The sequence below is a fragment of the Schistocerca piceifrons genome, chromosome 1, assembly GCF_021461385.2.
Source record: "Schistocerca piceifrons isolate TAMUIC-IGC-003096 chromosome 1, iqSchPice1.1, whole genome shotgun sequence".
Lineage (NCBI taxonomy): Eukaryota > Metazoa > Arthropoda > Insecta > Orthoptera > Acrididae > Schistocerca > Schistocerca piceifrons.
In genome coordinates, this window is record NC_060138.1 from 771,095,861 (window position 1) to 771,121,189 (window position 25,329).

A 25,329-nucleotide genomic window follows, 5' to 3' on the forward strand; every position below is an offset into this window, starting at 1 on the left:
GGGGACTTCACTTTGTGTGTGATGAAGTGGTGCAAGCCGAGGTGTAAGTTTGTGTCTCTCTCAACAACGTCGAACATTCTTCAGTGACAGTATCACCAAATTGGTCTCTCACAGGGAGAAATGTGTTCGACGCCAGGGTGACTATGTTGAGAAATAAGTATTTACACTTGAAGAATAGATATGTGGCATGTTAATAGCTTTCGTTTTATTTAAAAATCTTGAGTTTTCACATAAAATATTCGAAGACAACTTTTCAGCACACTCCCCTGGCTACGAATTATACTTACGAACAATTTAAATAGGAACGATCTCATAAATGATGTTGTGGGGAAGATAAACCAAAGACTGAGTTTTATTGACTGAACAGTTAGCAGATACAGCAAGTCTACTCAAGAGGCTGCCTACGTGCTCTGTTAGTGTGTTGCTGTACGGTATGGGATCCTCATCAGGTAGAATTGACGGAAAACATGGAAAACGTCCAAAGTAGGACAGTTCGTTTTGTAGCACTGCTGATCAGGGGGAGAGTGTTCAAAATGTTCAAATGTATGTGAAGTCTTATGGGACTTAACTGCTATGGTCATCAGTCCCTAACCTTACACACTAGTTAACCTATACTATCCTAAGGACAAACACATACACCCATGCCCGAGGGAGGACTCGAACCTCCGCCGGGACCAGCCGCACAGTCCATGACTGCAGCACCCTAGACCGCTCGGCTAATCCCGCGCCTGGGAGAGTGTCATGGGTATGATACGAGAGGTGGGTGGCGATCATTAAAAAAAAAAAAAAAAACAAAAGGCGTTTTCAATTGTGGCGAGATTTTTTCACGATATTTCAATCACCAATTTTCTCCTCCTAATGCGAAAATATTTTATTGAAGCCATCATATAAAGAAAGAAATGATTATCATAAAATAAGAGAAATCAGAGGTCGCAAGGAAATATTTAAGTGTTCGTTTCTTTCTCGCACTGTACGAGAGAGGAACGGTGGTGAAATGGTCTTACGATGGTTCGAAGAACCCTCTGCGAGGCACTTAAGTTGTATTTCCGAGCAGTCATGAAGGTGTAGATGTAGTCAATTTTTCTATCAGTATTAATTTAAATTCGTTGATCGATATGTTAAAGACGGCCTGTAATGCAAGATGATGCAAAGTAGATGATGTTAAAATCTTAGTTTCTTTCCGGTTTGAATGCAGTTTCTTCATAATCCAAGAAATGTTTGCCAAAAGGGATGACATCTATTTAGTGACGGTGTGCTGCACTTATAATCATAAAGACACTGAAGAGTGGAGACTCAGAGAGTACTGAATTGAACAGAGCTCAATAAATGAACATAATTTTACTATTGGCATACAGACAAGTACAGTAATGCTATACATAATTTTTTGTGATGCAGATCTTCTTGAATTCGTTCCTTCACAAGGATTTACGCTAACAGGTCTTGTGTACAACGCAAGTCACTGCTCATGTTCGGTGGAATTCATGCAAACGTATTCGGTAGCAATAAATATTTGTTTCTAGAGTACTGGCGTGGCCATAAACTGAGATAAAATTGATTCGCTATGGAAGGGACGAATGTTGTGTACTAGAAGCCTGTTCGCAATTACAGATGAAAGCAGAATGCGGAGTGTGCCACCTGCTCCCAGAATAGCCAGAGGTTCTGAACAGCGTTGTGGACGAGCGCCAGACTGCAGGCAACAGATGTCCGCCGCGGGCACCACCTGCGGGGGGCCCGGGTGACGTAGTGTGCGGCTAACGCTGCAACTTGCCGCTGAACACAGCGCGGCCGGCGCCAGTATTTCAAAGGTGGCGAGTCAGACTCTCGGCCGCGCCGGCTGCCTTCCAGCACTTCTGTAATCACTGGTCGACCACTACCTGCCTACCTGCTGCCTGCCTTGCATTATCCTCCCAGGTACCGGACTCTCCTCTGCTGTAACCAGTACTGCTCATCTTAATAAGCAAGACGGAATTTGCTACACCAGGCAGAGAGATGCTTTCGACATCAAGAAGTTGGGTTTTTGTTACGTCGGTACACATTGCGTCACAATTTAAGTCACGTTGTAATGTGATACACCTAACACATGTACACAATTTCGTAAAGTAGTCGTGATGTAGGTGTTTAATGCCACATTGATAAAGTGGAATAAAACTCTTTGTTCTGGACCTTTTGTCGCCAGGGAAACGCACCCAGACTTTTTAAGGATTTTTAAGGAGAGCCCTCATGAAAATGAGCGGCTGGATTCAAAAGTGGCAATACTTTTTTGAACATAGGAGAACTATGGAGTCCCAAACCTGTAATCGCCGGTGAAAACATTAAGAATTTGCAGAAGACTGTACTGAATCATCGGATCGGCTACTAAAGTTGTTTGAAATAAGCGATACAATAAGCGCACCAGAAGAAAGAGTATAGTGCATGTTTTTTAGTAACGTAGTTATACGAACACTGTGCCATGGTCAGTGCCGCATTGCTTGCATGTTCGCCAACAGAAAACTGAATTTTTTTTTAGACAGGTCTGAATGGTTAAAAAATGCAGCAGATTTTGTTGGCTGATAACATGCATCCAATACGTACCGCCGGAAACGAAATATGCTGCAGAGTAGTGAATAGAAGACCGTGGCCCTCCACAAAAAACGGTGAAGTCGATTTCATCTACCTGTAAGGTTATCAACACTGTTACTAATATGCAAAATTGGATATTGTTGTTGTTTGCCCGAAAAGGATAAAACAATAACTGGTGCTTGCTACATAGGTTTTTGTGGACAAAATAATTGAAAAACTAGTCGATGTTTTTCAAATCCCATTCCCGTGAATAACAACTCAGTTTCTTCTTTGAATGACGTACAATGCACGAGCAGGCCATGACTGGACTCCATACGGCCCACGGCCAGGGGCGAGTACGATTGCCTCATTTCCCGGTCGTGCAGCGATGTTGTCACGGCACACAGGAGGTCCAGTGACAACTCTCAACTGTTATTACAGCCTCACTGCATACCTGTACGCAGCTATTGCCAATAAACAGTATCCGCTTACAGGAGGGATTCGTTGTCGGACGCTGACCGCATCACGTAATGAACAGAAACAGTTTCGATGGGAAAACTTTATGGTAGGAATGAGTCTGAATTATGCAGATGTCTAATATACCTTCAATTGAATAACAGATAACTGAAATCAAAATTACGTGAAAAATCTTCGGTTTTACCGGGGAGAGAACAAGTTAATTCTGTTTTCGGATAGCGAAACAGATTTCGGTCCGCAGTTTGACAGCATAATGTGTGCCAGACCAAAGGTTGTTATCCAGATGCGTGGATCGATACGGTTTGCCTCACCACGTTGGCTCGTAAACCAGCTTGCTGCGCGCTAAGGTATACGAGGAAGTCGTTAGACTTCATTTTACAGCTGTTTATTAAACTTACTATGAAACTTTGAGCACAAGTTGAGATCCATGGTAAAGTTTAAGATACGCTGTACGTAGTGGAATTCCGCGTTTAGAGGTTCTAAGATGCCCTATACAGCTTGCATTCGATAAGACCTAGTACTGAAAAGAGATATCTCCGTGACCCTTTAAACAACAGCTGAGTCTTTCATCCACCGAATGATGCGTAAGGTACTCCAATGTGTGGCACACGTAATAAAAAGAATGTCCGAAATTTTTACTTCTACATACCAATATTAAAGAGATGCTACTGTTACCTACACATCGAGGTACTCACTACACTGCGCAAAAAAATATCCTATTGCGACGCATAAGTTAGAAATTTGGCTCTAGATGCCTACAACCCCCCTCTATAATGTGCAATTCGGTGACACCCTGCGACGTCACCCTCGGGCTCTGCGACGCTTCAAACAGCTAGGTGTCAGCACGTGTGAAGAAAAAGTCACAGCTCAGAAGGTCACGTCAGATTTAAGGTGGGTTAATGATCAACAATGGTACTAAATTTCATAACAATTCTGCCCAACGTCATCATGGACGCGTCACTCACTTCTTACCCACATTTCACCCCTTCTTTTGACTTTTCTGGGGTGTAGATCACAACAATGACAATCAGGGTTGAAATCATGCGGTTTTCTTATGGGTGACCGAGGAAACCGTTTCAGACAAATGGTTCAAATGGCTCTGAGCACTATGGGACTTAACTTCTGAGGTCATCAGTCCCCTAGAACTTAGAACTACTTAAACCTAACTAACCTAAGGACATCACACACACCCATGCCAGTAGCGGTCGCGCGGTTCCAGACTATAGCGCCCAGAACCGCTCGGCCACCCTGGCCAGCCCGTTTCAGACACATCGCCGCTCAGAATTGACATGAAAAGTCCTCTGGAATTGGCATAAAGGACGTCAATGAAACCATCCATTCCATTGCAGCGTTAAATTCCACATATTTCGCGGTCGAAATCGACATTTTGCAGTGCAATGCGAAACAGGACGTCGCTATCAACGATCGACACTGCTGACACTCTCTGGACGTTTCAACACTACTTTAAGGACATCGGGTAACTGCAACCTTATTGAACGTGATCTGACTCCTGAAATATGGTTTTGCAGGACAGAGCGGATTAGGTTATAGTTGTGGAAAGGGGCCAAAATGAGTTACTGTTAGTTGCACAAAACACACAGCTTTATTTTCCAAACACTTAATCAATCATACCGTTAAAAAGATTCAAAAAATACGGCTGAAAGCCCGAACATGAGTTATTAAAATTGCTTTAAGAAATACACGCGGCTCAAGGCCTTTCTTTAAAAAAATTACGTAAATACTCGGCTGAAGGCCGCACGCTGGACATAGAGCAAAACTTTCTAAAAAAGTTAGTTTAAACAAAGAATCTTCAGAATTTTAATTTTAGGAGGCTGAAGGCCTTATCTATATATATAGAGGCAAAGGTGGAAAAATGGGCCCCTGCTGGTATTATGGGCCCCCTTCATATTTGGAAGTACCGGCCATGAATTCTAGCGGAGAGCACATGAACTACTAGAACTAGTTGCCAGACTTCACTGCAGAATGTGCAGACGTAGTAGCAGTCATTGTTTGTGAGTAGTTGAGCTGTGACTTTTTTCGCTCTCATCAAAAGTTTGAAAAGTTAGTGTTTATTTGAATAAAGCTCAAATTTCTAACATGTTATTACTAAAACTATGGTAAGGTACGCATTTGTTTGTTGTTGGGATGCCGTTTTACATTAATTAACGTCGGTTGCGAACCAAACTAACCGTAGCCAAACTCGTTTTTCCCAAGATGTTGAGGGTGGATATATGGGCCCCTTTTGCTGCTGGTATTATCGGCCCCGTAAAATCAATCAGGTTTTATGGGACATTTACAAATATTGCTACTCTTTATGTTTCAGATGCCTCGAAGACATCTTGTACCACCAAGAAAATAGAAACGGCAATCGTGGGACAAAGCAAATATGTCAAATGCTATTGTAGCTATTAAAGAGAAAAAAAATGGGGTTGAAAAAAGCGGTTAAAGTGTACTCTGTCCCTCGTTCTACGCTCCAAAGGCTTTCACGAATCGATACATCGGTCGAAGAAATAGTTAATATTAAACTGAGCCGTCGACCGGTTTTACCACAGGGCCTTGAGGACGAACTGGTTAAATATCTTCTCATTATGGAATCCAAATTCTACAGCCTTACCAGAAATGACGTCAGGCGCATGGCCTACCAGCTTTGCACAAGAAATAAAATCCCTCATCCATTTGTAAAGGGCGAAGTTTCTGGTCGAACTTTATGACACCATTTTATGTCACGGCACAAAAATATTCTGTCTATTTTGAAGCCATCCGCAACTTCGATTTCACGTGCTAATGAGTTTAATAAACAAGCTGTCGACAATTTCTTCAGTTTACTTGAAGCTGCGTTCAGTAACTACAAATATCCTGCAGACAGAGCTTTCATGTAGACGAGTCAAAAAATGGCTCTGAGCACTATGGGACTTAACTGCTGAGGTCATCAGTCCCCTAGAACCTAGAACTACTTAAACCTAACTAACCTAAGGACATCACACACATCCATGCCCGAGGCAGGATTCGAACCTGCGACCGTAGCGGTCGCGCGGTTTCAGACTGTAGCACCTAGAACCGCTCGACCACCCCAGCCGGCAGACGAGTCACGTCTTAGTGTCGTTCAAAGAAAAATTTCTCGTGTCATCGACCTGAGGGGAAAAAGGCAAGTTGGTGCATTGTCTGCAGCTGAAAGAAGATCACTTGTAACGTGTAAAAAGGTGCTTGTGAATAGACTACCCATAGGCTGTGAAAATTATCCCACCAGTAGACTAATTAACAATGGTCAGAGTGAATCTTTCTTTCATTATACACAAAAATTAAATAAAATTATTTTTGAAATTTTTGTTTCTTTTTATTTCAAACTACCTTGGGGCCCATATTACCAGCACAAATTCTTGACCCAACAAAACGCAGACTATCAGGAAAAATAAAATTTTGTTTTAACTATTAAAAAGTTGAACCAAAACATGTCGTAACTATTTGCAGGACATACTAGAGAAATGCTTTATGTTAATTTCAGATGATTATACTAAAAATAAAAGGTGTTATATAAAAAAAACAAAGTGGCGGCCTATTTATCCACCTTTACCTATATATATATATATTCACGTAAAAGCTCGGCTGAAAGCCATACACTGGACTTTGCACAACTCAAGGCTTAAGGCCTGGATAACAAGGATTTCAAATGGAGCCAAACCTCGTTTTTAAAATTAGTTTTAAACAAATCAGTCTTGAAAGCTTAGGCCTTATTTTAAAATTAGACCAACTAAAGTAATAGGGGGCTGAAGGCCTCGCAGAGTACTTGAGACAAAAAATCACAATCTAAAAACAACAGAACAGTGGTGCTCAGAAATGTTCCAAGGCTCGGCCTGAGGAGGTAACTCTAACATAAGTTTAGGTGAGACACGCAGTGAAGAATAAGACTAAATCTACATCTACATCTATACTCCGCGAGCCACCTTACGGTGTGTGGCGGAGGGTACTTATTGTACCACTATCTGATCCCCCCTTCCCTGTTCCATTCACGAATTGTGCGTGGGAAGAACGACTGCTTGTAAGTCTCCGTATTTGCTCTAATTTCTCGGATCTTTTCGTTGTGATCATTACGCGAGATATATGTGGGCGGTAGTAATATGTTGCCCATCTCTTCCCGGAATGTGCTCTCTCGTAATTTCGATAATAAACCTCTCCGTATTGCGTAACGCCTTTCTTGAAGTGTCCGCCACTGGAGCTTGTTCAGCATCTCCGTAACGCTCTCGCGCTGACTAAATGTCCCCATGACGAATCGCGCTGCTTTTCGCTGGATCATGTCTATCTCTTCTATTAATCCAACCTGGTAAGGGTCCCATACTGATGAGCAATACTCAAGAATCGGACGAACAAGCGTTTTGTAAGCTACTTCTTTCGTCGATGAGTCACATTTTCTTAGAATTCTTCCTATGAATCTCAACCTGGCGCCTGCTTTTCCCACTATTTGTTTTATGTGATCATTCCACTTCAGATCGCTCCGGATAGTAACTCCTAAGTATTTTACGGTCACTACCGCTTCCAATGATTTACCACCTATGGCATAATCGTACTGGAATGGATTTCTGCCCCTATGTATGCGCATTATATTACATTTATCTACGTTTAGGGAAAGCTGCCAGCTGTCGCAACCCGACCGGATGGCAACCCGACCCAGGAACGGCTGAAGGACCGACCAACAACCTAATCAATTCCGCTGCGCCGACCATCGCCATGACAACGGAAATATCAGCCGAGGACAAAGTTCCAGCAGCACTACGTCTTCCAAATTGGCGTCTAAAAACAGCCAAGGCACAATAACACCTCAAAAGTATGAACAACACCATAGGCTGTCAAACTACACGCGGTACGGACAGCATCAACACGGCGAGGAAAAGCACACCGCGGAACACTACGTTAATGCCCTCGCGGCGGAGACTTCCTCGGTGCACTGTCCCAACCGACCGACGGCCTAATCCAGTACGCAGCCAGCATTAACACAACTGCTCAGTCGAAATTGTGGTGTCACCGCCAGACACCACACTTGCTAGGTGGTAGCTTTAAATCGGCCGCGGTCCATTAGTACATGTCGGACCCGCGTGTCGCCACTGTCAGTGATCGCAGACCGAGTGCCACCACACGGCAGGTCTCGAGAGACTTACTAGCACTCGCCCCAGTTTTACGGACGACGTAGCTAGCGATGCACACTGACGAAGCCTCGCTCATTTGCAGAGCAGATAGTTAGAATAGCCTTCAGCTAAGTCAATGGCTACGACCTAGCAAGGCGCCATTCATTGTACATTGCATGTATCAGCAGAGTCTCACTTGTATCGTCAATAGCGATGTACAACAAGGATGGATTAAAGTTAAGTATTCCAGCAGCTACGTACTTTTCTTTATAGCATTCATGACGTATCCTGTTTCAGACCTATCTCTAGCCTGCGTGAGTTAACGCGTGCCTTTCGGCTACTTCCGAGTGGCGTGGCTGTCTTGTTACGCCACAACAGAAATTATATAAGCTAGACACAGGTCCACGAAAACACTTCCACAAGAACTCGAACAATCGTAAAAGCAATCACTGTGGAACAACCAGGACGAATGACAAGTCGACACACACAGAAAACCCGAAGCGGCCGGCGACCAAATATACGTCTTCTGATGAGTCGACCGACCGAACGACCAACCAAGGTCGTCCCCACTCAAGTCATGTGTGTCAGCAACAGTCGGACGAGTCTTGGCTGCCCGAACCTCACTGCACCTCCATCCCGACTCAACTCAATGTCCGTTCGGAACTCGGAGACATGGCACCCCGGGAACACTGGCTGGGACCCAACCATGAAGTCGTTAGACTTGCCCATTGGCCGCCAGACATCTCTGCACAAGGAAGGAACCAACCCACTTCCCGCAAGATGACCAACTGAGGAGGCCCAGAAACGGTCAAAGACCGAGTACACGTCGCCCGATGAGATGACCAACCGAACGACCAACCACCAGTCGTTACTGCTCCAGTCTCCTTCCGTCGGACAGTGCTTGTGTGTTGCAAGCGGTCGGCGAGTACTGGCTGTCCGGACCTCACTGGCGCTCCGTCCCAGCTCAGCTGCCTACAGACCACGAGCCGGAAATACTAACGATCGCTCCAGAGGTAGTACGACAATGCACTTATCGATAAGCGCTGCTGCTGCCACTCACGGACAAGCAAACCAGCAACTTAGTGACGCCAGTAAAACGAATAAAGAAAAAAAAAGGAGACAGCGGTACCGCAAAGACAAGCTACAGTATCAAGCAATAGACGGCACGAACGCGAGCCGCGCACGGCTCAACTCCTTTGGACCCAGAGTGACAGCAATTTTTGCTCTGGTACACAGTATGGGACCAATACGTAAAAAAAAAGGTTCTAATGTGTGTGAAATCTTATGGGACTTAACTGCTAAGGTCATCAGTCCCTAAGCTTACACGCTACTTAACCTAAATTATCCTAAGGACAAACACACACACCCATGCCCGAGGGACTCGAACCTCCGCCGGGACCAGCCATACAATACGGACCTGTCCTACCCATTCCACGAAATATAAACGTGGTCCAAAGCAGCAAAGTGTGTTTATAGTTTTTCATCCCTCCAGTTTCGTACTCTCCTGTGATGCTCCACACCAAGACTTGCTGGGTCAATGTAACGTAGTGGTTGGGGGTCGTAAACAAGAGCTGAATCAGGCGCTACACCTGGGTGCCAGCGCCAGGACTACTGTGGGGAAGTTGCTGATAATACTGTGATGCATCGCCAGAGCCCGGGCATTGGCGCAACAGCCGAGATTGTCTGAAATCAGTGGACTGACCCAAGTTGTGCTGTGTCGGAGTGAGCCTGCAGGATGGAGAAGAATCAGCAATATAGGCCTGAGCCGACGATGGGGACCAATGTGGACAGCAGCTGACAAGTTGTGGGGCAGTGCCGGTTCCTTGCTCGGTGTGCTGGCCAGGCTTGTTTTACTCTGACTTGGCTGGCCCAAGGAGTTGCCGCTAGCAGGAGTGAGAGTTCGTACACCAAGGAAAACAAATGGCTCTAAGCACTATGGGACTTAACATATGAGTTCATTAGTTCCCTAGAGACTTAGAACTACTTAAAGCTAACTAACTTAAGGACAACGCACACATCCATGTCCGAGGCAGGATTCGAACCTGCGGCCGTATCAGCAGCGCGGTTCTCGACTGAAGCGCCTAAAACCGCTTTCTTTTTCTTCATAAGGGCCTGAGAGAAGGGTCGGGGGCAAAGAGGGCAGGGGTCGTCTTCCGAGGCCTGGCCTCAATGTCCCGTTCCCGCTCTCCCAGAGCCAAGGAAAGGAAAGGGGTTCGATACGATCTAGAGCATTTTATTGGATCAAATTCACTTTTATATATATATATATATTGATCTTCCGAGTCGTCTTCGCGTAATGAATGTAAGGGGGAGGGGGACTGACTTCCCCTAAACCGTTTGCTCTTGTGCCGTGAATCATTTTAAGTGTGCCTTCCAGTTCTCAGAACGCCCCAATGGGTAGGAGGATTCTCGAACAATGCGCCTAAATAGTTCGATAGTGGTGTGCGCTGCAATGCATGGTGGCGGAACGCTTCTTGAGTCATTGTCAGGTGGACCCACAAGTCCAGAGCGTTTTCGGGAGCGGCTTGCAAAATATAATACAACACTGTGCCCTTCAGCCAGTTGACGGCGTTCGTTCTTGTAGAGGGAAAGTAAATGGTATCTGGGTGAAGGAGTTCGTCCGGTGTGACAGACTCTGACTGTGGTCGCAACGGGAGCATACGTTGTACAAGATCTCAGCATCTGCCTGTCACCGCATATGTCAGGCAGTGTGGATCCGAATCGACGACGGCATAGTGCGGACACAAACGGTCGTCTGTGAGATGGATGGAATGGAGGCGCTGGCGTGTGGCTAATTTCCCGTTCACCACCACATACCACAGGGAACGAGCGTACGTGGGCAGGTATGGGGTGTGGACGGCTCGCCGCACCCTGGTGCAGTTGATGGTTTGATGTTGTTCGACGTTGTTACGGGGTTGTCGTGCCTGATAGATGTGGTGGTAATCTCTTGTGCTCGGTGTCCTCGTCGCCGGTAGATCCTCGGTCTTGTAACTCAGTTCGACCAGAATATCACGGATGTGGTCAAGAGACGGAGCTGCTCGGTCACAGCGGCCGGCCAAGGAAAACAAATCCTGGGAATGAGTGTCATAGAGCCGAGAGCAGTATGGAGGCAGCGGCAGTGGACAGCACTGGCGAGCGCGCGACGAGGCCGGTTGTAATGCGGCAATCCAACAGCTGTGGTAGCCTTTTTTTTTCTTCTGGCGTCCAGAGGAAGGCAGCTCTTCGACAGGAGCAGCAATACAGAGATACACTGGCGAACATGAAGTGTAATGTGCTTTGGTGTTGTGTGTGGGGGGGAGGGGGGAGGGGGGGAGCCCTTGCTTGTGTGCTCCATAACTGTAACTGCCGGGCATTAGTGGTTTCATAGTTTTGACTGACCAAAATACGGTGTGGTGGTATATGTCAAGATAGGTGAAGTTGGCCTGCTTTGTTTATTGTTGTGAAGAAGCACTGCGGGGCATTAGAAATCTCGTTGTGCCACAACTGTATTTGGCTGTATTTACATGGCGTGGCCATGATGCTGTCTGATTACCACTATTCTTTTGAATTTAAAAACACGGAGAGACCGTTGTCATATCATTGTGTATTAGCGATAAGTCATGACAGCTTTTGCTTGTTTATACATTTTCCTTGTAGATTCTTTAGTAGATTGTACATCCACGGAAATCATGTTGTCCAGTCTGTTGTCTGTCAGGAATACGGTGGAGGTCCTGCTAATAGTGGACCATAGATCATTCTACTGGGCCATTTTACTTGTTGCTGTTTTGTTTTTGGTGTCCTCTTGTAAAGCCATTAGCGGACACAGGCAAAATTGTTTTATCTGTATAATGTATGCCTTTACCTCAGGAAAATTTTTTATTCTAATTTACTGTTGCACACTTTGAAAATCAGATTATGTTCTTACTGTGGGCAAAGGTTTTTGTATGACATTTGTTGTCTGAAGTTCTTTATTACAAGAGGTTGAGAAGAATGGTCCGCTGAATTCGTATGCACTCTGGTAATTTGAACTGTTGTTTAGTAAAACAAAGATTGATTAGAAGCCTACGTTTGCGCAAATCTTAGCCAAACACCACTCTTACGCAAATCCTATGCTACAACTTTAAATGAGTAGACACTCAATACAGAATTCTCACGATTCACAGACAGACAATTCTGTGTCGTCTACACCACATAGGATGAGTCTTGTCCTCGTGTAGATGAGTCACTTGTTTCCACCTGTGGTCGCCCTCCCTGCCGCCACAGTGTCACACTCCTCTGAGTCGAATGCCGTTGTCTGTGAAGCGTGTGAGTTCTGTATTGTGTGGCTTGATGGTTAAAGTTTAACATATCTGAGGCGAAGTTCGGTAAGTCACCGTGAGAGCGCGCCATACCCAAATTGACTTACACGCCAGAGCAACGATCGCTAACCTGCACCATGTATGGAAACTATTCTGGTACCCTATTCCACCTAGTGAATAAGTAGTAAGTTATACCAGCAAGATCTATTTCAGGTCATCCATGTGATGTAATACATCATACACCATGCTACCAAATCAGGGAATAAGACGTTGCCGAATCATCACAATTAGAGGATAATGTATGATTCTCAAAAATGTTTTCAATAAACTTGCTTGTGTTATATATTCTCAAATTTGTAAAGAGTGTCTATTGAAACGATCTCAACTTTCCTCCCACAGCAAAGTGTTTATGAGTGAAAATAGGTGAAAATTTAAACTGGAATAAGCACGCAAATGCAATGTGCAAGGAGGTATCAGGATGTCTCCACGCCCTACAGAAATATAAAATGCTTTGATCTGGGAAATATACATCTGCAAACACTTATACATCCATTTATTGATTACAGCGATGTTATCCTGCAAGGGTTTCCTCAGGAAAGCCCATGGCGCCTAGAACTGTTCATACATGCTTGTATTTGTTATATCTGCGATGTTCAACTCTCCGATCAAATTTCACACACCTATTGTGGCTGTGTGCAGACAAGCGCTTAGATTTCCATACCCCCGTCCTGTCTACCGTCTTATCAACGTACACTGCCCCCAGATCTCCTTTTGACCTTAACGCTTTTGTCTGAACAACACGGCAGAAACACCTGTTCCCATCAGAGAAAAATCCTTTCTGTCCCACTCCATCATTCAGCCATTTTCTCGAAGTCCTTCTATGTAAGAGGAACATGACTCTGGAATAACCTCCCGGATAAGATTAGAAAACTGAATAACATCCCCAGCTTCAGAAGATAATTAATGGCATATCTACTTAATTAACAATAATGATTACCAATGTCCTTGTATGCACTCGTTATGCCTGTACATCCTTTTTTCCAACAATATCTTCCTCACTTCTCTGTATATTCTTAACTCCTTAAATTTTATTTTCTTTCCTCAGGACAGAAAACATCTATTGCGTACGCCTATGAGTTCCTTTTATATCTGCCACCATCATTATTGTTGTTACTATCAGCCGGCCAACGTGGCCGAGCGATTCTGGGCGCTACAGTCTGGAACCGCACGACCGCTACGGTCGCAGGTTCGAATCCTGCCTCGGGCATGGATGTGTGTGATGTCCTTAGGTTAGTTAGGTTTAAGTAGTTCTGAGTTCTAGGGGACTGATGACCTTAGAAGTTAAGTCCCATAGTGCTCAGAGCCATTTTTTTGTTACTATCATTATTTTTGTCGTTATTATTATTGTTACTATTATGGCTATTACTGACAGTACCAGTATTAATTTTATTAGTTCATAGTCAGCATTATTTAATCACATTCTCACTACAGGGCACAAATTATTTTAATAGTATTTGTCATATTAAAATTATTATTTCTTAGGTAACAATTATGTTATTTACTTTTAATCAACTGAGTCCAAAGAACACTAAAATAGAATATAATAAATAACAGAAGGTTTCTCACTTTATGAGTCCTATGTTGAGCAACCAGAATGGCACGGTTATTATTCGGTGGGAACAAGTCTTCAATGTCACAGCGTTCGCTCAGCTTACTGAAGACCAACAAGTGTTAAGAATCCTGTCACAACATTCATAAGTGATACCCCACTTCTCAAATTACTCTTGCACCTTGTCACCACTGTTCTCAACCTGTTGAGGATTTTCCAGATCCCATATTGGAGATGGCAGCCCGATGGTAGCGTCTCTTTTGCTATCAGTAATCCTCCAGCAGATTTCTGCTTAACTAGGAATTAGTGCAATTGCAAGTAGGAAACTTCTTCTGTATTTCAGCCATGATGGATAAGTGTGACTTCCGAATAATAAAGCCGGCCGGTGTGGCCGAGCGGTTGTAGGCGCTTCAGTCTCGAACCTCGCGACCGCTACTTTCGCAGGTTCGAATCCTGCCTCGGGCATGGATGTGTGTGATGTCCTTAGGTTAGTTAGGTTTAAGTAGTTCTAAGTTCTAGGGGACTGATAACCTCAGATGTTACGTCCCATAGTGCTCAGAGCCATTTGAACCATTTTTTGAACCGAATAATAGACGTCTTGGATCAGTTTCTTGCTTCTTCTTTTCATTCTCTGCTGCTGTCTATTTTCTTACATCTAGAAGTGCTACTTCCGAGAGTGGAAATATCTTGCCGACTGTGGTTGTTCATAGGTACTACGATGTAAAAAAGGTACTGTATGTGTGAAACAATGCAATAGAGGACTTCATGACCATAATCAGATCAGGTTACATAAATAATTAAAATATATTGTATTTTCAAGAAGCAACTGTAATACGAAAATAGCCAAAAAATGTAAGGAACATGGTCGCCAGGTCAGTGATAAAAAGATGTAATGCAAAGTGGTGCAACGTAATTCGAAATTTGTGGTAAGGACTATGGGACCAAACTGCTGAGGTCATTGGTCCCTAGGCTTACGCACTACTTTATCTAACGTAAATTAACTTACACGAAGGACAACACACACCCATGCCCGAGGGAGGACTCGAACCTCCGACGGGGGGGAGCCGCGCGAACATTGACGAGACGCCTGAGATCGCACTGTGTCGTAGCGTGATTAATAGAATTGTTCCTGTAGATTAGCAAATAACGAAATGCATTGATTGGAAAAACTGCAATTAGAGAACACTCCGTCAAGAAGGAATTTCGCCAAATAAAAAGAAGAGCGCCGATATTTTCTCAAAACCCTACTGCCGCTTCCTGTTGTCCGCATGGCTGAATGTAACAAAATTAAAAGAGGATGCGCAGAAGAAAGAGAAAAGGGACGCGGAGGATGCAGCCGGCTGTGGTGAAGTGCATCGCGGGTGTCGGTGGCGAGGTGGGCAGCGCCGCGGAACACAGCCGACAGCCAGCCGCTGCCGGCTCGTTAGCGGCCGCACCGCTGTTAATTGTAGAGGGCAGCCGCGGCCGGTGGCTGTCTCTAGGCAGCGCGCGCCCTCAATGCGAGTCAGCAGCCCAGCCGCAATCCCGCGGAACTGCTTACCTCGCCACTCGCCCCGGCTCTCCGGCGCGCCGCGCGCCACCCTTACAGACTTTTCCAGGAGTTGGATTGAAGGTTGTGACGACCAAATTAATGTTGGCATTCAGTTTTCCTCCCGACTCGAGGACTTCTCCTTCTCCTCTCTAGTTTTCTTGTGCTAATGCGAACCCGAGCGCGCGTCTTGTTCGCCAAGTGAGGAGCAGTGGAGGGAAAGCAGCGGAAGAAAGAGGCTTCGAGACCGGAAGACGGGAAAGGAAGCAGACAAGGAGAGAGGCCAAGCGAAGGAGAAGACTGCTCCGTGGCCGCTTAGCGGCGGCTCTCTCGCAGCATTGTAGAGCGCCAGATCCGCCCAACAGCACCGAGGCCACATCTGGTGCGTCCAAAAGCCTCAAATGACGGTGCAGTCGGACACAAGGAAAATGACACAAAGCAGAGCTGATTCTTTGTTGCCAGTTGATCGCTGCTGTAGCCATTGTAGAGGCCGGCTGCTCCCTCTCTCTTCTCTCTCTCTCTCTCTCTCTCTCTCTCTCTCTCTCTTACACACACACACACACACACACACACACAAAAGTGAGTTGGTAACATAGTCGGTTGTAAGGATCGTTTTGATGAGAAGTGTTTGAAGAAATGTCAATGGTTGAAATGGCTCTAAGCTCTATGGAACTTAACCCGAGACATAGAACTACTTAAACCTAACTAACCTAAGGATATCACACACATCAATGGCCGAGGCAGGATTCGAACCTGCGACGGTTCTGGACTGGAGCGCCTAGAGCCACTCCGCCACAGCGGCCGGCAGGAAATGTGAAGATAGGAGTATTGTTTCGGTGGGCAGCCGCTTGGTGGACAAGTCTACTGATACTCATATCTCCAGAAACAGTAGTGTAGACACGTTCTTTTGCGTTGTGGTGTGGTGTGTTTGATTTCAGCCCAGCAAATCACGAAGAAATGTACAATCTGTCCATAAAGTAAGTAACTATTTCTTGTTTGCAGTAACTTAAGATTGTGTTTTCATTGCAGGTTGATCACTGAACAGTTGGTCAATCGGTTGGTTGATTCAGGGGAGGGGACCAAACAGCGAGGTCATCGGTCCCATCGGATTAGTGAAGGAATGCGGCCGTTCCCTTTTAAAGGAATCATTCCAGCATTTGCCCAAAGCGATTTAGGAGAGTCGCGGGAAACCTAACTGAGGATGGTCATCCTCCCAAATGTGAGTCCAGTGTGCTAACGATTACGCAACCTCGCTCGGCCACTGAGCAGTATGTTTGCGATTCCTAAACGTACTGCCATTGTTACATGGGGCTACAGGGTTTCCTGTACGATGAGGTTCGACGACGGTTTCAACGGGAATTTAGGAAGGATACACCAACGAACAGAAGCACATGGAAACTGTAGAATGAGTTTCACTGAACAGAAATTGTTGCTGACGAGTCTGGACCAGGTCGACCTTCCAGAAGCGCAGCTGACACTGGCGATGTACATAAATTTGTCGGAGTTGCGGCAACTGAAAATTTAATGTAACATATGTTGTTCAGTGATGAGGTAACCTTCCATACAAGTGGGCACATCAACCGGCATAACTGTCACATTTGGTTCGACACACCTCCAACTGTGTTTTTTGAGCATTTCATGGTCAGTCAAAAGAAAAATGTGTGTATTAAGTTGATGCATATCAAAAGGTTTCCGACGTGATAATGACCGGGAATCAGCAGACTTTGAAAGCACAGTGACAGTTGGAAATAGACGCATAGGACATTCCATTTCAGAAGTCGTGAGGGAATTCAATATTTCGTGATCCACGGTGTCGGGCAGGGATGTGTGTGATGTCCTTAGGTTGGTTAGGTGTAAGTAGTTCTAAGTTCTAGGGGACTGATGACCTCAGATATTAAAACCCATAGTGCTCAGAGCCACTTGAAGCACTTGAACCACTTTAACCACTTTAACCGATTCACTGCGTCATGAGTGTGCCGAGAATACCACATTTCATGCATTACCCCTCACCACAGACAACACTGTGACCAACGGTCTTCACTTAACGACCATGAGCAGCGGCATTTACATAGAGTTGTCAGTACTAACATTCAAGCAACAGTATATGAAATAATCGCTGAGATCAATGTGGGACGTACATCGAAAATATCCGTTAGGGCAGTGCGGCGAAATTTAGCGTTAGCGGCCAATGGCAGCATATGATCGAAGCGAGTGCCTTTGCTAACAGCACGACATTGCCTCCATCTCTAGGCACGAGATCATATCGGTTGGACCCTAGGTGACTTGAGGCAATGGCTTTCCCGCAGTGTATACCCCGGTTCCCGTGAGATCACCGAAGTTAAGCGCTGTCGGGCATGGTCGGCACTTGGATGGGTGACCATCCAGGCCGCCATGCGCTGTTGCCATTTCTCGGGGTGCACTCAGCCTCGTAATGCCAGTTGAGGAGCTACTCGACGGAATAGTAGCGGCTTCGGTCAAGAATACCATCATAACGACCGGGAGAGTGGTGTGCTGACCCCACGCCCCTCCTATCCACATCCTCCACTGAGGATGACACGGCGGTCGGATGGTCGCGGTAGGCCACTCGTGACCTGAAGACGGAGTGCTAGGCGACTTGAAAACCGTGACCTGATCAGGTGAGTTCAATTTCAACTGGTAAGAGCTGATGATAGGGTTCGAGTGTGGCGCAGGCCCTATGTAGCCACGAACCCAAGTTGTCAACAAGGCACTGTGCAAGCTGCTGGTGGCTCCATAATGGTGTGGGCTGTGTTTACATGTAATGTGCTGAGTCCTCTGGATGTTCGGCTACTTCGAGATCGTTTGCAGCTATTGAAGGACATTATGCCCCAAACACTGCTAAAATTTTTAAGGGTGACAATGCGTCATGTCACCGATCACAATTGTTGGCATTTGGTTTGAAGAACCTTGTTGACAATTCGAGCGAATGGTTTGCCACCCAATGCCCGATATGAATCCCATCGCAAATTTATGGGGCATAATTAGAGGTAATTTCGTCCAGTAAACACTTGTTTCAATTATGGACAACTATAGAGGCAACATAGCTCAATATTTCTGCAGGAGACTTCCAATGACTTCTTGAGTTCATGCCACGTCGAGATCCTGCGCTACGCCGGTCAAAAGGAGTTCTGACACGATATTAAGAGATATCCCATGACTTCTGTCACTTCTTTGTAGATCAGCTTCCTCGCTGCTCACCAGCGCCAATGTCTGATCCTGGCCGAAGTCTGAGCCAGCACAAATGCAGTATATTAATTATGGCACTGGTACCCTCTTGATTTATCAGTAGATATGTAAGTAGTCCACAGAGGCAACCACGCCCATTGTGGAGAGCTGAGCGCCATCCAGCCCACTAGAAGTGCGGGTCTGCTATCCACCGTAGAGGTCAGGTAACCCCAGACCTCTACAAGTGAAAAACAGATCAGGCGAGCGTTGCGCTATCGACCAAGAGTGAATCAAGTGAGTGATGAAAGTAACAAGGTGGCACCTAAGCCTACGGCCTTTCTGTCTTACGCAGGTAGCACTTCCAACAGGATTCGTCGCATTCCACAGAATCACGCAGTGAAGAGTATTTTTGGACTTACGTCTAACATTAAGGCCTATTTAACAACTGTAAAGGATCATCTTGGTCTACGAAACGTGTAGTCTTGCGTCTACCGTATCCGTGGTAACTGTAATACGTTACGTGGTTTTAGAACATCGAGACCATCGAAGATCCGCTTATTGAGCATAAGCATCACACGTACATACGACAGCTGAATAAATCTGCTATTGCAGAACACTACCTTGGCACCGGTCATCCTATGGAACATGACAACACATGCTTCTAGAATGCCCTTCCAGCTTTTTGATAGTGTAATTATGTAAGCAGTTGATATTAATCGCCGGCCGGGATCGCCGAGCGGTTCTAGGCGCTACAGTCTGGAACCGCACGACCGCTACGGTCGCAGGTTTGAATACTGCCTGGGGCATGGGTGTGTGTGATGTCCTTAGGTTAGTAAGGTTTAAATAGTTCTAAGCTCTAGGGGACTGATGACCTCAGAAGTTAAGTTCCATAGTGCTCAGAGCCATTTGAACCATTTTTTGATATTAAACTAGCTAGTGACATGAACACAGATGGAGGTGTTTGCCTAAATTCTGTTTGGAATTCTGCTGTCTCCATGGTCAAACCACAGATGCGCACATGACGAAATTTCAGCGGTTGTTGAAGTCAGCACGCTGTTGCGTTCACACACATTGGCAATATTTCCTAGCCTCTTTCTAATCTACGCGAGCTATGACTTGTGGTGACCAGAGACAAATTTACAGAGCTGTGGTTACGGTATCCAACAGTGAACATGTAGGGCAGCTCTACAGTTGTTTTTCAGCGTCGAATTGGCGAGTGTCCGCTGTTATATTCTACGATCGTTGACGGGTGCCCATGTCGCCAACATGACGATCGAGGTATCCACGGTACGCTTTTGACACGATGGTTCTTGACGCGTCCATCAACGGAACTACACCGGAGTGTCCCGTGCGTCGCTCACTGGCGACGTGGCTGCGACCAAATGCGTAGATATCGCTTCGTGTCGCCCAGAATGCGTCGGGCTCTCCGCCGGTAGCCAGCACGGTGTGGCAACCTTCTGCTCTCGTTAGACCTCTATCTGTTACATTCGCCACTTTTGACAGGAGTGCACCCTCTGTCTATGCATACATTGCTCTTGAAAGCAAAGAAAAGAAAGAAAGTTAAGTTCTAACGTCAGGTCGAAGAAGAGGTCATTAGAGACGGACCTCAAGCTCGTAGACGGGAAGAGTGTGGACAGAGGAAGTATCCTGGGTTTTGCCTTAAACTGTTTAGGGGAAACCGGAAAACTTAAATGCGGATGATCCGGCGAAACAATAGGACTAAAGTTAGCACTGCACTGGTTTATATACTCATGTTACAAATTAATTATGACAACGCACAAATGTATCAAAAATTATAGTTACCAAAAAAATTAAAAAACGAACGAAATCCTTAACATGATTTTTTAAAAGGTAATAGATGTTAAATATGAAAGCTTCTACTAACTTAAGGAAAGAAAATCAAATAACAGAATAATTTTATTAGGAGCCAGTGTATTATCTCTCTCGGTTCTTGTGGTACGTCTTCAAGCGATATTCCATTAGTTCAAATTCTTTCTTTCTGAATCAACTTTTTCGTTCAGGACACGGGCTGCTGGTTCACGAATACTTTCTCATCATCACTAATTCTTCCACTGGTCATTGCAATGCTTTTTGTTTCCAATATTAAACAGCACCCTTACACTGCGGGCTGATCCAAAAGATCACATCCCTGCTTTTTGGGTGGCGTGGATCACTCTATGTCTGTAGATAACAATGATTGAGTACGGTTTAATATCCCGTCGACAGTGAAGTGATATGAAATGGAACGCAAGCTGGGATTTGACAAAAACGCCGGCGAAGTCTTTTTAGAGGAACTGTCCAGCCATTTGCCTTATGTGATTTATAGAAATCACAGGGAACATAAAATTGGTATGGACATACAGAGATTCGCGATAGTAAATACCGTGTTAATGGACAGAAACGCTGAGGTAGCTACTAGATATGAGTAAAATGCATATAACTGACTGAACCACTTGGATTCCGAATAAAAATCTTTAATAAATCTGAATTAGGTATGTTAAATTAGACCAAATATTTTTTTACATTAATAATGCAACACTTTATATTGGTTACCATGGCTATCACACGCTTATTTCTTACTCTTCTATTTGTTCACCTCCTCATCCCCCTCTCTTTTTCTATCTCTTCCTGCCCCCTCTTTCTGACCATCTCATTCTGCTCCCTCTCTCTGTTCTCTCTTCCTGCCTCCTCTCTCTGCCACTCTCCTTTTCTTTCCTCCACCCTCCACTCTCTGTCCATCTCCTCTTCCCTCCTCTCTATGCCCACTTGCTTCTCTCCATTCTCTCTGTCCGTGTACTCCTGCCCCTCTGTCCGTCTACTCCTCCACCTCATCCTCTTCCCTTTCTCTGTCCATCTCCTCCTTCCTCCTCTCAGTCTGCCCATGTCCTCATTCTCCCTTTTTTTCCATGTCCTTCTTTCTCCTCCTCTCTCCACTTTATCACCCCAAGAGCAAAAGAAGGTTGCTGCTTCCTGTCTCAGATAGTAAATAATGTATATACCGAGTTTGGCTGAAATCGGTCCAGGGGCTTAAAATGAGACGTGGAACATACATACATCCACCTTTATAATAGGTACGAATTTATATATTACAGCTGTTATCACGTGAAGATAGTAAAGGAACGAATCAGTAGAAGCATTTCCTGGGAAATTTCGATGTCTAATTTTCGTCGCGACATAGCATTCCTCGAAAACAGGTGCTAGTGAGGTCAGTTGGCCATTCACACAAAAACATTCAGTACTACAAGTACACAGCTCCCGATTGTCACTCGATCTTTACTGAGAATGAGAGACGAGTACAGAAAAGTCGAAAATGACTTTACAGTTATGTTGCAGTATTTATCAGTATACCCCAGTTTCGTAAAAGAATAGAATTCCCACGTATAAAGCAGCTTCAGACGCTCTGTTACTTTACAAATGAGTTAACGTGTTAAATAGTTGACCTTAAGTGAAAAAATGTTCAGAGAAGGTTTGAAACGATGCTTCAAGGTTGTTGGTAGCCGATAAGTGCTCTCATTTTGAAACACTAGATCAATATAGTCTGGTAATGTGCATTCCATTTCAAGCAAAAGCAATTTTTTCACGTATCTGAATGTCATGACGTAATATCTCCTGAACTACAAATTGTCTGATGATACAGCTTTGTTTACAGGTGCTTTCAGTGATATATGTGGATACTGTCTGCAAACTGTTTAGCGAATACAGTCAGCAGGAACGAAGTATTAAATTAAAATGTCATGCCTGATGCTACAGTTTTAGTGCATGAACATAAGAAATGCAGTAAGCGATAAACTTTTTTTTCTTTTCATCATTTTGTGGATGAGTCAGCGATAAAAGGTTTCCTAAAGCTTCGACATTATGCTTACAGTTTGTTGCAAGACACTAAGTACTCATATTCTCAAATACTGGAAGAGTATAATCTGGGTATTTGCTTGCAGTGGATTACGTCGCCTCAAGACAAACACTTTTTTTTTTATTGTAACATCTGTCGTATTGTGTTAACATTAGATTACACACACATCAAAAGAAGTTTTGGATCACCCCGGTTCCCAGAGCTCCTGAAGATAGACGTTGGCTGTGGGTGTTATATCACAGACACAGTCCCTTTGACTGTTCAGAGATATCACTAAACCCGCCAAAAGATGTAAACAACTATGCATGAGCAGCTGCTATTAGATGGAGAGCCGATCAGTTCCAGTCATTCCACCAGGAAGAAGGTACACGGGTCGTGTTGTCTGTAGTTCAACCATGCCTAGACTGTCAATACCGCGGTTCGATCGCGTCCGCATTGTTACTTTGTGCCAGGAAAGGCTCTCAACAAGAGTAGTGTCCAGGCGTCTCGGATTGAACCAAAGCGATGTTTGTCGGACATGGAGGAGATACAGAGACAGGAACTGTCGATGAAATGCCTCGCTCAGGCCGCCCAAGGGCTACTACTGCAGTGGATGAACGCTACCTACGCATTATGGCTCGGAGGAACCCTGATAGCAACTCTACCATGTTGAATAATGCTTTTCGTGCAGCCACAGGACGTCGCGTTACGACTCAAACTGTGCACAGTGGGCTGCATGATGCGCAACTTTACTCCCAACGTCCATAGTCTTTTCAACTAGGACACCATGCAGCGCCGTACAGATGGGCCCAACAACATGCCGAATGGACTGCTCAAAACTGGCACCACTTTCTCTTCACGGATAAGTGTCGCGTATGCCTTCAACCAGACAATCGTCGGAGACGTGTTTGGAGGCAAACCCGGTCAGGCTGAACGCTTTAGAAACACTGTCCAGCGAGTGCAGCAAGGTGGAGTTTTCCTGCTGTTATGGGGTGGCATTATGTGGGGCCGACGTACGCCGCTGGTGGTCACGGAAGGCACAATAACAGCTGTACGATACGTGAATGCCATCCTCTGATCGATAGTGCAACAATATCTGCAGCATATTGGCGAGGAAGTTTTCTTCATGGACGGCAATTCGCGCCATCGAGGTGCACATCTTGTGAATGACTTCCTTCAGGATAACGACAAGCTCGACTACAGTGGCCAGCATGTTCTCCAGACATGAATTCTATCGAACAAGCCTATGATAGATTGAAAAGGACTGTTTATGGCTGATGTGACCCACCAACTACTCTGAGGGATCTACGCCGAATCGCCGTTAAGCAGTGGGACAATCTGGACCAACAGTGCCGTGATGAACTTGTGGATAGTTTGCCACGACTAATATAGGCATGCATCAATGCAAGAGGACGTGCTACTGGGTATTAGAGGTACTGGTGTGTACAGCAATCTGGACCACATCGTTTGAAGGCCTCGCTGTATGGTGGTACAACATACAATATGTGTTTTTCATGAGCAGTAAAAAGGGCGGTAATGATGTTTTTGTTGGTCTCTGTTCCAATTTTCTGTGCAGGTTCCGGAACGTTTGGAACCGAGGTGATGCCAAACTTTTTTTGATGTGTGTACTTCCTAATGAGCAGATTATGATGGCTTTTAAAATTTTTAAAGTCGGCCAATAATCATGCGAAACATTGAAAATCAGGTTTTAGTTGCTACTGGAAGTCGTTAAAAGAGCAGCATTTAAATGAGGTTCGATTCCGGGTTTCGGGATGGCCGCTTAGCATTGTAGAGCAGTGGTTCTCAAACTATGGGATGTGAGTCACAGGAAGGGGGGGGGGGGGAGTGTTGGCGAACGAGACGGGGACGGGCGAATGGCGTAGAAGGGGGAAGAGGTATATTAGAAAAAGCTTAGTGACAAAAAGTTTATATTTTCCTTCAAACAAAGAAGATGCTGTTGATCTAGATCGACTTTCCTTCGACATCGATGTTACGCCAAACGCGTTCGACGAATATTTTTAGTGATCACATTTTTAGCATATTTTGAAATGATCGTGCGAGCTGGGCCGCGTTTGCCGTCGGCGAAATGCCGTTTGTCGGCTGCACTGTATGTTCGTAACTGTCCCGTGCAGCGTAAACTTTGGCTCGTGTATCTAGACACCTCCTTACTGTCTTTCAGACACAGCGAGACAAACTTGACTGCAGTATGAAACAGTTCCTGGTTAGTAGCTGACATAAAGGCACCCGTAGTCCATCAACTAACGGTTGAACGGAGATATTCCAAAGGCGAAAACGAGAAGGTACGATAACATCTATTTATTGCCAGGCTTCACGAAAAGTGCAATCAATGTTGCAGAAAATCCGCAGTGTGCAATTTGTTTAACCATTTTAGCTGCTGATAGCCTTAAGCCCAACAAATTAAAGAGACATCCTGAAACCAAACATCCTGAATTAACGGGAAACAAAAATAACTTTTGTCAGGAAGCTAAATGTGCTATTGTCTACCGAGAAGAACTTTGCTAAAAGTGACGAATGTGACATCTACAGTACTTTTGCCTATTATCAGACATCGCACAGGATTGCTAAATCTAAGAAACTACGCATTATTTCAAGGACTTTGGTTTTACCAGCAGCGACTGAAATAGCTTCAATAATGTCTGGTGACGTGCTTGCTCAACAGTTGAGAAGTATTCCTGTCTCTAATGACACTGTGCGTAGAAGAATTTTCGACATTTCTGACAGTTTACTCGAGCAGTAAGTCAATAAATTGT

The 25,329-nt window shown here is 45.0% G+C and overlaps 1 protein-coding gene and 1 pseudogene across 1 annotated transcript in view; one reads left to right on the forward strand and one right to left on the reverse strand.

The window, feature by feature from the left end:
* The window catches only part of LOC124803378 (neuronal acetylcholine receptor subunit alpha-7-like), a 615,218-nt gene that overhangs the window by 385,263 nt on the left and 204,626 nt on the right, over nucleotides 1-25,329 (reverse strand). The window lies entirely within an intron of this gene.
* Nucleotides 17,834-17,951, forward strand: LOC124723629 (annotated as a pseudogene).